Below are 16,377 nucleotides of genomic sequence, written 5' to 3' on the forward strand. Positions count from 1 at the left end.
GTTTGGGGCTGCAAAACTGAGCAGAGCTACACCTAAAATAGCTTTAAAAATCTGGGTTGTTGCCTTTAGCATGTGTTAAACTGATGAACTCCACCCCACTGTGCCCCCCAAACTCCAACCCACTAGACCCCCATTCCCTCCCAGAGCTGTGAACTTCTTTATAGATCCTTAATGTGACAGCTTTTTATGTGACTTCCACGCACACTGCATGAGTCACCCTGTCCTCATGCCTTTCATTTCAGAGAATTTTTCGCTATCAGAGATGCTGCAGGAGCTGCAGGTCCTCACTGTAGACTTCACAGTCTGCAATGATTTCTTCCGGAAAGGTTTACAAAACCTTCAGGTTGCAACCCCATCAAAGATGACATGATGTGCGCTGGGCATTTGGAAAGCTATAATGGGACTGCCTGGGTGAGATTCTCTGACCAAGATTGTGAGACCTCCCCTTTGTGCTGGAGAACACAGACGCCAACAAAATTCAGTTCCCCTTTGGGCTGGGTGCTGCACAGACCCCAACCAATAGTGCAGACCCTACCTTTTCTAGTCCATTGTTCCTGTTAACTAGGTGGATATAAACTGGCCATCAGGAAGTTTATACTTGAAATTAGATGAAGGTTTCTAACCATCAGAGGAGTGAAGTTCTGGAACAGCCTCCCAAGGGGAGCAGTGGGGGCAAGAAACCTAACTAGCTTCAAGACTGAGCTTGATAAGTTTATGGAGGGGATGGTATGATGGGACAGCCTAGTTTGGCTATTGACTGATCTTTGACTACTGGCTGTAAATATGCCCAATGGCCTGTGATGGGATGTTAGATGAGGAAGGTTCCCAGTTACTACAGAGAATTCTTTCTTGTTGCCTGGAGGCTGAGTCTTGCCCACCTGTAGTGACCAGAACTGCATGCAGTATTCCACGTATTGGTAGACAATCGATTTATTTGGTGGCATTATGATATTTTATAGTTTATTATCTATCCATTTCCTAATGGTTCCTCACATTCTGTTACCTATTTTCACTGCCCCTGTACACAGAGCGGATGTTTTCAGAGAACTATCCACAATAACGCCAAAATCTCTTTCTTGAATTGTAACAGCTAATTTAGACCCCATCATTTTATATGTGTAGTTGGGATATGTTTTCCAATGTGCATTACTTTGCATTTATCACCATTTCACTAACATTTTTAGCAATGGCCTGGAAGAAAATATAAAATCATTGTGGATAAAGTTTGCAGATGACACAAAAATTCAGGGCAGGGAGTAAACAACAAAGAGGACGTGTCATTGATCCAGAGTGATTGGGATCACATGGTAAATTGAGCACAAGCAAACACTATGAGTTTTAATACAGCTAAATGTAAATGTATCTTTCTCAAAACAAAGAACGCAGGCCATACTTACAGGATGGGAGACTTTATCCAGGAAAGCAGGGATTCTCAAAAAGACTTGGAGGTTTTTGTGGATAATCAGCTCAACATGAGCTCCCAGTGTGACGCGGTGGCCAAAAGAGCTAATGTGATCATGAGATGAACCAAAATGGAATCTCAAGTAGGAGCAGAGAGGTTATTTTACCTCCCTACTTGGCCCTGGGTGCGACCGCGGCTGGGATCCCGTGTCCAGTTCTGGTGCCCACCACTCAAGAAGGACATTGATCAATCGGAGAGGGGTCAGAGAAGAGCCATGGCAATGATTGAAGGCTTAGAAAACCTGCCTTAGAGCGATAGACTCAAAGAGCTCATTCTATTTATCTTAAGAAAGGGAAGGTAAAGAGGTGACTTGTTCCCAGTCTTTAAATACCTGCATGGGGAACTGTCACGGGGCTCCCTCCTTGCAGAAGGTGCCTCTTCCCGGCCATTCTGGAGATTAGCTCTGGCCAGGCCTTCCACCCTCCCCAGGCCATGTCTCTCGTGTCATCTCCTCGCCCTGCTAAGCCCTCTTGCTCCAGGAACTGCAGCCTCCCCTTTATGGCTCAGCCCTCCATCCGGATCACCATTTAAGTCCCCCCACTTTTCAGGGTATCAAGTTCCTCTTGACAAATGGGCTCAGGCAGGCTTCCTGCCCACTGCCATGCCTGTGCCACTTCGGCAGCGGCTGGTAGGGGGACCCGGAGCTGCCCTTACTCCGTATCCGGGCTCAGGGGCCCTCTCATAGGCAGCCCAGGTTTCACCTACCCAACACCTTGCTGCTTTCCCCCTGATCCTTGTCTACCTCTCTGACTCTCCCCCTTCTCTGGGCTTGCCAAGCCATACTACCTCCTCCCAGGGAGTGACTGGAGAGAGCTTGTCTGTAGCCCCAGGTACACCTCCCTTCTCCCAGGAGTCACTGCAGACTCCTTGCCTCCCACCCCTTCTCTTGCAAGCTTCCTGGCTCATATAGGCCCTGGCTGTTCCTGCCCAGCTGAGCCTGTTCTACTAATTCCCTGATTCCTGTCTCCTTCCCCAGGTGCAGTCTGGGAAGTTAATTGGTCCCCTTATCCATCTTGCCCTTCCAGGCTCATCACGGGAGCAAATATGTAATAACAGGCTCTTCAATCTAGCAGACAAAGGTCTAACATGATCCAATGGCTGTAAGCTGAAGCTAGACAAATTCAGTCTGGAAATAGGGTGTAAATTTTTAACAGTGAAAGTAATTAACCACTGTGAGAATTTATCAAGGGTCATGGTGGATTCTCCACCACTGACAGTTTTTACATCAAGATTGGCAGCTTTTCTAAAAGACCTTCTCTAGGAGCTATTCGGGGGCAGGTCTCTGGCCTGTGTTATACAAGAGTTCAGACTAGGTGACCACAGTGGTGCCTTCTCCACTTACAATCGATGAACTGATATGATAACTTTACACCCATTACAACCGTAGCTTTGCTGGGGCACTGTCCTTGGCCGTCTGCTCTTGGCACATTCAGTTGTTAATAAAACAGGGAAGAGAAAAACATCACGGGCCCCCCAGGATAACCTTGGCCATTGCCGATTTTTGTTTTGTTTTCCAGGAAACACGCAGAGCAGCAATTTCAGGCAGAGCAGAGTGAGAACGGTCACGCCCTGCTCGCGTGCTGAACTTGGCAGCACTTGTTTCCTTGAGTGGCTTATTGTGGGGTTGGTAGCCTCTGTTCTCCCTCATTCTGGCAAGGGTGGAGGCAGGAACCATGTCTATAAAAACCTGCCCCAGCACGTTCGTTCCCCAGCTTGGCTTTGTTTGAAGTGATGGAGGCAGCTGGTTTTAGCTAACACAGGACCAGGCGAGGCTGGATCATGAGGCATCTCTGCTCCCCTGTGGCCATGGCACTGCTGGTGATGAGCTTGGTACAGGGTGAGTGTGGGGGTGGGGATGGAAGACTGGACTCTACTTTCTATGGGGAGGGGCGAGAGATACGGGATTGTGAGGGAGGGAAATGGGCTAGTGAATAACAGGGAGATCCAACCCCTTGGCCCTTCATAGACCCTCCTCCTGTGCATTTAGCCCGGATTTCTGCATTCAGTCCTGAGCCACCCCATTTAGATCTGTGGGGACTGTTAATTCTGGAGCCTACAGATGGTGAGTTGAATAGCGACACTACTAACAATTTTAACTGTTGCTGAGGGTAGCAGAGCTGTTTCAGGAGAGTGGGTGGAGCCTGGGAAGGTGGATTAGGTAGGATAGGTGGAGCTACTGGCCCCCATTCCCTCAGACACTTCATGCAGACTGCGTACACCCCCCCACATGTACACACATTAATTTATTTGCTGTCTTTGCTCCCTAGATGCTCAGGGGAGATGGAATCTGGCAGGTAAGAGAACCACAGCAAAACACAAGCCGTACTTGCCCTGGACACCTGAAATGAGAATGGGGGGTGGCAGTCAGGACTCCTGTGTCCTGTCCCAGCTGTTCGATGGCAGTAGGGTCTAATGGGATTGAGCAAGGTTGCTAAGGTGGTATTATCGTAGTTAGAGACATGGGTGAAGGTTATCTTGGGGTTAAGGTTACCATTGGGTTAGGTTTCATTTAGGTATCATTGGGTGATGGTTATCATTAGGGTTACAACAAAGATTATCATGGGGGTTACGATAAGGGTTGCAATATAGGGCTTCTTTCTTTCTTTCTTTCTTTCTTTCTTTCTTTCTTTCTTTCTTTCTCACATAATGGCTGCAGCAGTGTGAGTTAAAGTTACTTGTGTGAATTCAATTGCTTATGTAACTAATGCTGTGACCTTTAAATGCACTGGAGCTGTGCCCATGAATCGCAAGGGAACCCAGGTGTTTCCAGCCTCGATGTATTCCACCTCCCAGAATCAGCCCTGTGATTTCTCTTTTTTCAGTTTCTGGTCCCCCTTGATACAACTTCAGCCCTAACCCTGATGATAACCCTATACCCATGAGAACCTTAACCCCATGATAACCTTAATCTTAATCGCACAATAACCTTAAATGCATGATAACCATCTCCCTAGTCCCATGATAACCTTAACCTAACCTTCATTATAGCCTTAACCCCATAATAATCTTAGCCTTGACTTCTCTTTCTTCTCTTCCTAAGAGCTTGTGACACAGATGTGCCCCAACTCTCCCAGTCCCGGGCTGGCAGGGCTATTATATCTGTGTCCGACCATTTACTTTAAAGGGATTCTGTGAGGTATCTGCTAAAAGCAAAGGTCGAGCAGATCATTCTGGTGACTGCGAGATGTTTGTGCGGAAAACGATTTAAGAGCTAGGTAACGTAGGATGGTGTGTTCCAAATCTGGTGGGGAGTCTGAAAACTGGACACCCATGGAGACAGCCTCTGTGTAGTGTCTGGACGAGATGTAGAAGGGAGTGGGGTCTAGTGGGTTACAACAGGCGGGTTGGGAGCCAGGACTTCTGGGTTGTTTCCCTGGCTCTTTCATTGTCAGATAATACTAAAAGTTATTTACACTTTAACTCCCTTGTCCAGGGATAATGCAGTTCCCTCTTTTTTTCCCAGTCTGTGGCCAGCGTTTACTCTCAGGGCGCATCTTGAATGGTCAAGATGCGAAGGACGGGACCTGGCCCTGGCAGGTCAGCGTGCAGAGATACGGCTCCCATATCTGCGGAGGTTCGCTCATCTCTGAGAGCTGGGTGGTGTCAGCTGCTCACTGCTTCGATCAGTGAGTAGCCCAGGCAAGGCAGAGAGTCACTGAAGCTGTTCTGGAAAGACTCCCTCTCCCTTTCCATTGGCTTCCCATTTGGCAGCATCGCTGTCTGGCTGCTTCTCAGATGCTCCACCCCAGAGCCATCCCTATGAGGCATTCATTGCTGTGTAGCTGTTCCCTTATCAGATTTTTTAATTTATTTTTTGCATCCAGGCTTGTTCCCAATTCAGCGTATCAGGTTCACATGGGTGAAAAACGGATTGTCAGTGAGATGCCCAACCAAACATTGTCATCGGTGAAGCAGGTCATCCTCCATCCCAGTTACAACAATGACACTTTCCTTGCTGACATCGCCCTGGTGGAGCTGAAGAATCCAATTTCATTCACAGCAACCATGAGCCCCGTGTGTCTGCTTGACGCCTCTGTCCGTGTGCCTGCTGACGACACCTGTTGGGTGACTGGCTGGGGGAACATTCGCCCACAAGGTGAGGCAGACTTGTAGCTGTTAGAAAGGGGAAGGGCAGGAAAAGGACTCAGCTCCAGATGTAGTTTACAGGCTCGGTGATGGCAGCCTCATATGTACACAGTTGGACTGGGAGTGACACGGTTCCATGGTTACACAGTCATGGTTGCACAGTTATATGGTTATAGAGCCACAGTAGTATGGTTACACAACAGAAGGTATGGATTTGTTAGATATCTATAAAATCACAAACGGTGTGGAGAAAGTGAACCAGGAAGTGTTATTTACTCCTTCACATAAGACACGAACCAGGGGTCACCAGATGACATTAATAGGCAGCAGATTAAAGACAAACAAAAGGAAGTGCTTCTTCACACAATGCACAGTCAACCTGTGGAACTCATTGCCAAGGGATGTCATGAAGACCAAAAGTATAACTGGGTTCAACAAAGAATCAGATAATTTCCTGGAGGAGAGGGGTGGTGCTATGTAACCTAGTATCAGTAGCCACGGCAACAGGGTTGCCCATAAAATCCCAGTAATGATACGCACAGCTGTGTTCAGCTCTACGCCAACCAGCCTCATGTGAGACGAGCGACACCAGACTGTTGTAGTCGATGACGCCTGTAACTGAGTGTTTCTAAGACGGTTTTTAGTGCGTTCTAGCTGCATAACGCAAGGGCAAGCCACGAGTGAAACGTTTTCCTTGACGGCCAATGCCTGCAGCATGAGCCAAACCCGATTTACCTCGGTGTAACATTGGATCAGTCATTCACACACTGCAACCTCTTGAGGCAGACGGCAGGTAAAGTGAGCTCTCGGAACAACCTGCTCCAAAAACTTGCTGATTCAAACCTCGGGTGTGAGTGTCTGGATGCTTAGAACATCAGCCCTTCTTCTCTGCTATTCGAAAGCGAGTACTGTGCTTTATATGGTTAGAGAGTGAACTAGCCACGGCTCTATAGTGATTATCACACAATGGTGCCCCCTTTTTAGGTCTGATGGTAAGATGTGGTCTAGTCACTGAAGGACCTCACGCCACAGGAATGTTTTTATTTTGCTTTGAACCCATTTTATCTTAATTCATTTTATAGCAGATTTAAGCAAAACTAAAACTAGCCCCTCTCGGGACTAGTCTACGCGATGAAGTTGCACCAGTTTGGCTTCAATCTGCTTCAGGGTGTGTGCATGCACGTGTGTGAGCATGTGTATGCCCGAATATGTGTTTCAGACCACTCCTGTTGGTGTAGTTTGCACCTGTCTATGTACCGATGCCGGCCCTAGACAGTACGAATAGGAAACAATGTCAGAAGTGGCCACCAGCTGGCACCAAGCAGTATAAAATCACACACCTCGTTATATCCTCACAGCCATGTGTCTGGCGCCCTGGCCTGGAACTGAGCAGTGTCTGCTCAAAGATTTAAACCCATGGAACCAAACCAAGGCAAACCGGTGTGTAGACAAGGCTCAACATTTTCAAACGTGCCCTACAGGCCCATGTGTCAAAGGGATTTAGGCACTTAAAAATGCAGCTAGGTTCCTAACGGGGTATTCAAATGTAGCCATGCTGGTTAGGTCCATTACTCCCATTGACACTCCATTTGACTTCGATTCCAAAGCACCAGCTTTTGTACCTCTCTAGGAGCTTTTCAAAATCCCACTAGCACCTTCCTGTGCCTATAGGTGTCCGAACCCCTTTGACAATCTGGCGCCAAGTGTCTATAATAAAATGTGGTCTCCTAAATCAGTTTGGAGCTGCACAGCTGAGAGCAACACCTAAAATACCTTTACAATGTGGGCTGTTGCTTTTTTGCTTTTGTTGTATGGTCAACTGCCCCCCTCCCTCGCCATACACTCCAACCCACTCGACCCCACTCCCCTTCCAGAACCAGGGATAGAACCCAGGAGATCTTCCACCCCCCACCCCCCAGCTGTAACCCATTAGACTCCATTTCCCCCCCCCCCCCCACTTAGTCACCCCCACAGCTGGAAACTTCTTATAGATCCTTAATGTGACAGCTTTTCATGTGACTTCCACTCACACCACATGAGTCACCCTGCCCTTGGGTCTTTCCTTCCAGTGGCTCCTTCCACTCCAGAGATGCTGCAGGAGCTGGAGGTGCTCACCATAGACTCCATGATCTGCAACGATCGCATCCGGGAAGCACTGAAAGAGCCTTCGGGTTACAACCCTGTCAAAGATGACATGCTGTGTGCCGGCTACATGGAAGGCTATAAAGGGACTTCCCCGGTGAGATGCTCTAACCGAGATTAGGGCCCCTTTGTGCTGGGAGATGCCCAGACCCCAGCTGAGATGAGGGCCCCCGTTGCGCCGTGTGCTGCCCGTGTGTTGCCCCGTTGTTCCTGGCACGTTCTCCCTGTAGACTTGGTGTTGTGTGTCGGGGGAACCCACCCAACAGTGGGCCTGGATGGAGGCTCTGAGCCCTGAGATCCTGCCCCAATGTTTAGACAAGACACCTTTTGGCTTGAGGATGTGTCCATAGACTGTAAAGACAGCAAGGTCCATTGAATCATCCAGCCTGGCTTACTGTATAACCCAGCCCACAACAGCACCCGGGTACCCCTTCACTGAGTCCAGAGACTTGAGTCTGGATAGGGCATCTCCCAGAAAGGCAGCCAGGGGGAATATGAGGCCATCCAGAGATGGAGAATCCACCACTGTCTTTGGGGTTGCTGGAGACTGGTCCCTCTCAAACCCCATTTCTTTCTGTCTCTAGGGTGACTCCGGGGGACCCCTGGTATGCAAAGAGAATGGGACCTGGTACCTCGCTGGGATTGTGAGCTGGTTACTGATGACAACATTGAATGGGGTAACCAGTGTGGCCGATGGTTACCCTGGGGTCTACAACCGCCCAAATGCCCACAACCCGTGGATCCAGGAGAACGTGCCTGGTGTGACTTTCAAGATGGTGAACTTCACTCTCAACAGTGTCAATCCCTCTATCACTGTCACTCCGAACAATGTCGGTCCCTCTGCCATCATCCCCAGGGTCCTTCTCCTTGCTGTGCTTCTGTGGCTGGCCATCTGACTCCCCTCCTAGATTGGTTTCCCATCCCACACCAGCCCTTCTTCACATTTCGTACAGATAGACCATGTCACCTGTGACACTACACCCCTCGTATTCGCATCTTACACAGAATTATAACAATCTTTGTGCAAAATACTCCTTGTGAGGTATCATTTAGAAACAAATAACTAGATGATTATTCACATCCTTGTGTGTTGGGTGTACACAAGGGGTATTAAGATTTATGGATATGCTTGAATGGTAGCTAAAATGTGTTCTGGTCTATCCCAAAGAAAAGAATGTGAGTTTAGCTCCATTTCCATACAAGCAGCACACAGACCCATCAAACTAACAAGGGTTGGAGGCAAACCTCACACTGCCAAGCAGGGCAGAAGACAGACTAGGGTCTACACCCACCAGGAGAGAGGAGCTCAGTCTGGGTTTTATTTTCCAGAAGAATCCATTGCCAAGATTTACTGGGCTATGAAGACAGGGGGGCTAAGCCTCAAGTGAGAAGCAACTGAATCAATGACTATATCTGATATTCCTGCATCAGAAGAATGTTCGGAGTGAGGTCTTTATTGAAAGCTAATGACGTGCTGGTGATTAACATCACTGTGGAATGTCGGTAGTAACACTAATGGGGGAATTATGGAAACTCATTGATATTAGGTTTTAAAGTGTGCGGACAAACAAAGGAAGGAGCAATTCACACCCAGGCGGGGAGGGCGGGGGGGGGCGGAGGGAGAGGGGGATGAAGAGGGGGAAGGGGGTTGGAAGAGATATTTCCCTGTCTCCTAGGTAAATTAAGCCATGTGGAATGAAAACAATGGACCCGGGAGATGGGAAGCACCAGGAAGGAAGAACAGTCTGTGGCCGTCCTGCCTCCTGAAACAAGCTATTGAACGTTAGGAGATACAAGCAGGGAGAGAAGCCGTCTCTGGCGTCCATCCCTGCAGGCTGAGGCAGGCACCTCCTCCGTTGCCCGGCCCAGCTCTTCGCCCGCTGGCGGAGGCGGGGCCTACGGTCTATCAGCCCCACTTAGGACTGTGTTTGTTGCCCCCTACCCCCACCCCCCGGGGGTTATTGGTCAATGGTCTCTAGGCAGGTCTCGGGCAGGCCCAAGAAGGATCCTCTCCCAAACCACAGGAACAAATTCACATGCATAAAATGAAGGGGGGCACCTTTCCCTGCCCCCTCGCTGGGGGGTGTTGTTCTGTTGGTGCCAGACTTTCCTCTAAACAGGCACTCTGTGGGGACTGGGGGGCTGTAGACAGACTGCTGGAGACAGAGCTGCTGATCCAGGGCTGTCCAGGACACAGAAACTCGGGATGTGTCCTGCATGCTGCTAGGTTGGCTGTGAGTGGCCCACATTGGGAGCTACAGCAGCAGAGCATGGTGAGGCACCCGAGGTTACAGGGCAGGTGGTGACACAACCCTTCACCGGTCTGGCTCCTCTCCTAGCCTGGGTTCCCATCCCACAACCACCCTTCCTCGCCCTTTGTGAAGATAGTCCTTGTCCTTGCATTTGTGGGCTGCAATTTCCAGAACACCCTCGGAATGGGTGAAAATCTGAGCTAAAATCCCCGGTAACCTCCTGCGACCGATGCTGCAGTATCTTGCGGGCTTCTTGCTTCAACTTCAAACAGGTTTCCCCAGCATGAAAACTCCAAAGACCATTATGCTGAGATGGGCCAGATGAAATGAGCCAGTAGAATAGTCACCGCCCTCTGCCTCAGTGCAAGTTCTGTGCACGTGGGGTGTGACGCTGGCTGGATTAGGGGTGATTTTTTAGACTATGATTTAACTTCAATACTGCAAAATTACAATAATTCATATGAAATAGGCCATGTCAGGTGCTGTTGGAAAGGTTATAATTTGCTAAGTATGATGATATTATTTATGTGCATGTGTCATATGTGTATTGGAAGTTATGGATATGTTTCATGTATCTGTATTTCAACTTGTGCACAGGATGGCAGCAGCAATAAGCTGCCTAATGGCCTATTAAGGGAACTCAAAGGTGCAATGAACCCAGGGAAAGAACCCAGGCGCTACCCCTGATGAGTCACAGGTCTTGCCCAGGTGACCTTGGACTCCATCTTGTTTCTGTGAATTTTCACAAGCAGCATGGGAAAGGGATATAAAAGGCAGCTGCACCACATCCATATTGTCTTCTGTCCTGCTTCCTACCTCTGGATCAACTCATCTGCAACTGAAGCTGTGAAACAAAGGACTGAGACTCATTCAGATACTGGAAGTACACCCAGAGGGACTATATGAGCCTGCAAACTCTACAATTCTACTGGAAACCTTATATATATGGACTTTCCAATCATTTGTATGTATATGATTGCTTTAACACTTCTCTTATCATTTATTTCCTTTTATAATAAACCTTTAGTTTTAGTTACTAAGGGATTGGCTGGGTGAGATCCAAACTTATACTGATCTGATGCTATGGCTGACCCTTTGGGGTCAAGAGAACTTTTTGGTAAAGAGCATAGAGTTGTAATAACTGGTCTCTTTACTGGACCTACTGGCTGATTGGGAGCCAGAGACTGAAATGCAGTAAAGGGGGGCAGTGTAGTTTTTGTTTTATCTTCTTGATAACCAGTGTGGGGGGAATCAGAAGCTCTGTTTGTGGATGGTTAGGAAGTCTCATTTCAGTGTCACCCACCAGTGCTGGGAGAATTTGCTCTCCTTTTGCAGCCTTCCCTGACCTTGGTATTTTCAGGTGGTCTACCCTAGGAACAGTGGGCCTCTTGCTTCAATTTCAGAAAGGTTTCTCTGGCCGTGAGAGCCAGCATGAACACTCCAAAGACTCTTATGCTGAGGCGGGCCAGACAATATGAGTCTGTCTTAGTTGAGTTCTGTGCATGTGGGTGTTCCTGGCTCACCTGGGGTGGCATCTGGAATTGGTTGGAGGTAATTCATGGCAATATCCCAGCACTGGTTATGCAAACCCTCTGCCTTTTAGTATGTCTACACTGCACACTTAGGCCTAGGTTCTGACTCAGCTTTGAGCCCAAGCCTCCCTATTGTACACACACAAATCAACCTGACTTCAGTCAGCAAGGACTCATGACTCATGTTGTAGGACCCTGCTGGGGGGTAAGTTAGAGTCGGGCCCCTGTCATTTAGAGGAATGGACACAGCTCACGCTGCAAGGGCAGTGCAGTGTTTTATGGACATGTTAACACACCTGGGACATGGAATCCAGCCACTGCAAACAGGTTTGCAGTGCTGTCTGGACGTTCAAGCCTGGCTTGGAAACACCAAGGTGACAAGTCTGGGTCCCACAGACACCGACTTCATGCACAGTGTAGACATGGAAGGGCTGGAACTGGAGGACTGGCAAACCCTCTACATGCGTTAAGACCCTTTTTCTTTGTCCTCTTTTTGTTCTTAAAGAAATGCCCTCTGCTTTGGAGGAGCTGTGGGGTTATTAGTAACTGCTGACATTCCCTGGTGGCATGCGCTGGAAAGAAGGCGTTGGGCATTTACTCAAGCATGCTGGGAGAAATACAGTGACATGCAAGGGGACTGCCATTCAGGCGGAAGTGGCACATGGGCCCCTGCCCAGAAAGCAGTGATGGCTGGGCATTCCTTTAGTAGACCACAGAGTGGGTCACCACGAAATGGTGCCCTGGTTTGTTGAATGAGCCCAGAGCCATGTGGGGCTCAGGTCACCTAATGTCTATTGCCCCTGGAGTTGGCTCCCCCTCTCCAGAGATAGGGGCCAGCACAGGTGGTGCTTGTGAGGGGGAATGAGAAGTGCTCCCTTGCTTTACAGTGCTCCCTGTGTGGCTGACTATTGTGGTGTGTTGAAAACAGTATTAAAACTGATCAATCACTTTAAATTCTCAGAGGGTTTCCTGGGCTTGTAGAGAAGCCTGCAGTTCTCTACAAGAGTCTGTTCTGCAGAGAGACAGCTTAGAGCCAAGGTGCATTGAGTTGTGCCTCTCTGTTTTTTTAGGGAGCAGCCTGTTTTCTCTCTCTGTGTTTTGGGGTTCTTGGGTGTTATCGTTCTGGATTCTAAGCAATAAAGTCGTGTTATGTTAAAACCTTCCAGCCAGGGTATTTATGTTTTTATTTACCTTCTCTGTGTGTTTGCCATGAAGCATAACAGCTATTGTAAGGCACCTGTGAGAAGATCAGAGGGGAAATTATACTGGAGTCTCTTCAATCCTGCTGCTTCTTTTCAGAAAAATATCAGTGAAATAAAATAGAAGCATCTGTTCACGGAGGGTGGCTTTTCTTTTCTTTTCTTTTCTTTTCTTTTCTTTTCTTTTCTTTTCTTTTCTTTGAAAACCAAAACCTCAAGAAATTGTAGGTTTTATGCCAAAAATGTTGCTTTTACTTTTCTGAAAGAAAAAAAGAACACTTTTCATGGACTAATGGGTGTTACAGTCTTGGCACGTGAGGAGCGTGGTTTCTGATCCAAGTGGCTGTGGGAGATTTCTTATAAACAGATGTTTTATTAATCAAAGTAGAAATGAAAGCGCAGAAGCAACTGAGGTCAGGAGGGGGAGGATCATTGTGACAGAAGCTGAACAGAACCTGGCCGAGATCTGGGCACCATCCTGCCGGGTGCGGCACAAACTCCAGCCAAGCTTAGGATCCCTGTTGTGAAAGATGCTGCACAGACCTCACTCGAGATCAGCTCCCAGCTGTTCTGGGCAACACATGGACCCCAGCTGAGATCAGGGCCCCCTTGTGCTGGGCATTGCGCAGACTCTAACTGAGCACTTGCAATCTAAGTAGACAGAGGAAAGTTTTTTGCCGAGCCTGCAAATTCCCTGACATTCAACTGTTCAGTTGAACGGCTCTATTTGGATGTTTGTCTCTCTGTCTGTAACATCGTAGCTTTTGAACACCACATCTAATCTATCCTCATCTCAGGGAGGGGCGTTCTACACTCTACTGATAACACAGAGCTAATTTTCTCAGGCAGATTGCAGTGTGTCAAATTGGGATGCTGCCAACGTGCCTGGCTTCATTTAGCAATTCACAGGCACAGCACCAAGTCACTTTAAAGAAAAAATAACATAGTTATTTACCATTGTTAATGCCAAGGCAAATTAAACAGCAGCAGCTGGCTTTTGAAGATGAAGAGCTGATCCCTTCTTGATACTGACAACATTCTGGGGAGAAGTTACAAAGGAAATGTGGCTCCATTGCCCCAGAGGTTTTGCTAACATTTGGGGCCTTGCCAGATTCTTTCTGCAAGAAGACAAGGAAGATGCTATGAGTCAGGTCTGTTCTTTGGGGCAATCCTGTTTGTTCACAAAGAATGGACAGAAATCCCTACTTCCCTGCAGTCAGTAGGAACAAACCACAGCAGGCTGCTCTGTTGCTCAGAAATTACTAAGGCTGCATCTCCAGCCAGTCCTGTTCTGGAAGGAGCTCTGTCTCTCTTTTCCCTCGTCCTCTCCATGGCTTCTCTCGCTGACCCTTGCCTCTCACACACTGATTGCCCCTGCCTTTACAACCTGTCCCCCAGACTACACAGCTTCACTCAGGCTTCACCATGTGTCTGGTTGCCTTGGGAGGTGCCTTCTACTGTGGCCAGCTCTCTCACATCACAAAGGGGCTTCCTTGCTTCTTGCATTAAGCTTGAATAAAAGGTGCTTAGCACACCCATCGCTTAAACCATGTCTGTGATTGTCCAGTTTTCATTAAGTTTCATTTCTGGTTCTTTCTTTCTTTCTTTCTGTAACCCTTCTGCCAGACCGAGTCGGCAGCAGCAAGGGCTGGGTTCTATATCTAGGGGTCCCTCTCAATGATACACCACCAAACTGGCTCGAGCCCCCACCCAGTCACCTGGGAAATTACACACTATTCCCTGGGCACCCCCCAAAGGGCAATACTTCCCCTCTCACAAGCACAGAGTCTGAGTGTAGAAAGAAACCTTTTAATAGCAAAAGAGAGGTAACAGCACTGGTTTGGGAAAACAGTGCAAACAGAGTTCATGAACTCAATGAGCCAAACCCAACCCAGAGTACAGGGCGTGTCTTTCGCCTCTCCCTTCCTTCTTCCCCCTGTATTGGCCGTCGTAGTTGCAATGTCCAGCTCTTGGGTGTGGCTCCACCCCTCATGCCGCTCCTGTCCGACACAGGCTTGACCAGGCCCCCTCTGCTGCTGTCTCCTACCGCCTTCGGGCCTTGCTGAGTCCCCGACCGCTGGCAGCAACCACGCCTGTTTCCCACCAACCAGTGGCACCAACCGCACTTGGCTCCTGCTGACTGCACCGGGCTGGCACCAACTGTGTCAGCCTCTCTGCCAACCGCTGACTGCACCAAGCTGGTACTGACTGTGCCAGCCTCTCCACCGACTGCACCAGCACCAACTGTGCCAGTCTCCCCCCAGAGTTGCCTGGTGCGCACTCAGCTCTGTGAGTTGTCAGGCAAGGTTTTCCAGATCCTCTACTGGTTCAGCTCTTAGTGATTTTAGCTCATGGGTAAACTTTCTGCTGACATACAGGCAATATCCCTGCTTTCAAGAAACAAAAGACTCTAAGATGAGTCATTAATTCTACCTTTTAACAACAGGAAGAGAAAATCACTCCATGCCGGGGGACAAGGCAGGGCAGCCTTTTGCCAGAGCTGGTGCACCCCCAATAAGAGACTGCTTCACCTCTCTTTTTACCAGGCTGAAATATCTATCTGCCACCCTTGTGGAGCTCTGTTTAGTTTAGGGTGCAGATTCTATCATAACAGACTAAGCACAGTTTTGCTGACATCTGTTCATACAATTGAAGGACAACATTTCATTACCCCAGCAGTAAACACAAAAGTGGTTTGTAGCCCAAAACCAGCCCTGCTAACCATTTCCCATTATGCTCAGCACCTAGGTAAGTTATGCTAAATACTTAATTGTACTCATGCAGATACAAAGCCCATGCAAATAAAGTGCCCCCCTTTCAGCTGCTGAGCAGGGAGAGTGCCACTGAGACACTCAGACCTGTCTTACACTCTCTATTAAGGTTTTCTAAAGAAAATATAAATTTAGGTCATTTTCAAAATAAAGCATTGCTCCGAAGTGAATTGTCCAAATCTTTTGTTTGGTATATGCCAAAGAAATGGTGAGTGACCATTGTCCTTGGTCTTGCTGACCCAGCCTGCCCCAGTTAAGAAATGTTGGAATCCACACGGAGGCGCCAACAGCACAATTTCATAATAATGACTTCACAGGATCGATTAGAATTCACAAGACATGTAGGGCAGATCCCCCAAATTGTCACTGGAGTGATGCAAACAGAAGGGTGACATAGTCCAAGCAAAAGGGTGAAAAACAACACTAAACCCAGGCCCATGATAATCTCAGCTCCACGATACCCCTGTCCCAAACCTCCGTGATAACCTTTACCCAGTGCCACGATAACTACAACCCATCTTTAACCCCAACCCCATAATAATTTTTACCCCTGATACCTGTGTCCATGTCCTTGGTACTATGTTTGTCTCTCTCTTCTGGACACACTCAACTGGAAATAACACCAAAAATCACCATAAGCTCCCAATCGGAGTCCTGGGCCATCGCACGTTTTCGTTTGGTTTTCCAGGAGGCCCGTATATTGTGATGACATCGGGCAGAGCAGAAAGTGGTCACACCCTCTTCGGCATGTTGAATTTAGGAGCACTTATTTCCTTGCTTGGGTTACCAGGAAATCAGTCCCCATTATTCTCTATAGATCCAGGGAGGGGCACACAGGTGCCCATAAAAACCTCCCCTGGCATCTTTATTCCGGTCGGGTTTTGGTCGCAGGCAGCTGCATTCAGCCAAGACAGGTCTGGGGAAGGCGGAACC

The 16,377-nt window shown here is 48.3% G+C and overlaps 1 pseudogene; it reads left to right on the forward strand.

Annotated features, from left to right (window-relative positions):
* Positions 1-3,193: 3,193 nt before the first annotated feature.
* On the forward strand, positions 3,194-8,586 carry LOC137144792 (serine protease 27-like; annotated as a pseudogene).
* Positions 8,587-16,377: the final 7,791 nt, after the last annotated feature.

Source organism: Emydura macquarii, unplaced genomic scaffold (assembly GCF_026122565.2).
Source record: "Emydura macquarii macquarii isolate MOO-44397 ecotype Brisbane River unplaced genomic scaffold, CSIRO-AGI_Emac_v2 contig_3485, whole genome shotgun sequence".
In the NCBI taxonomy this organism is placed as follows: Eukaryota; Metazoa; Chordata; order Testudines; family Chelidae; genus Emydura; species Emydura macquarii.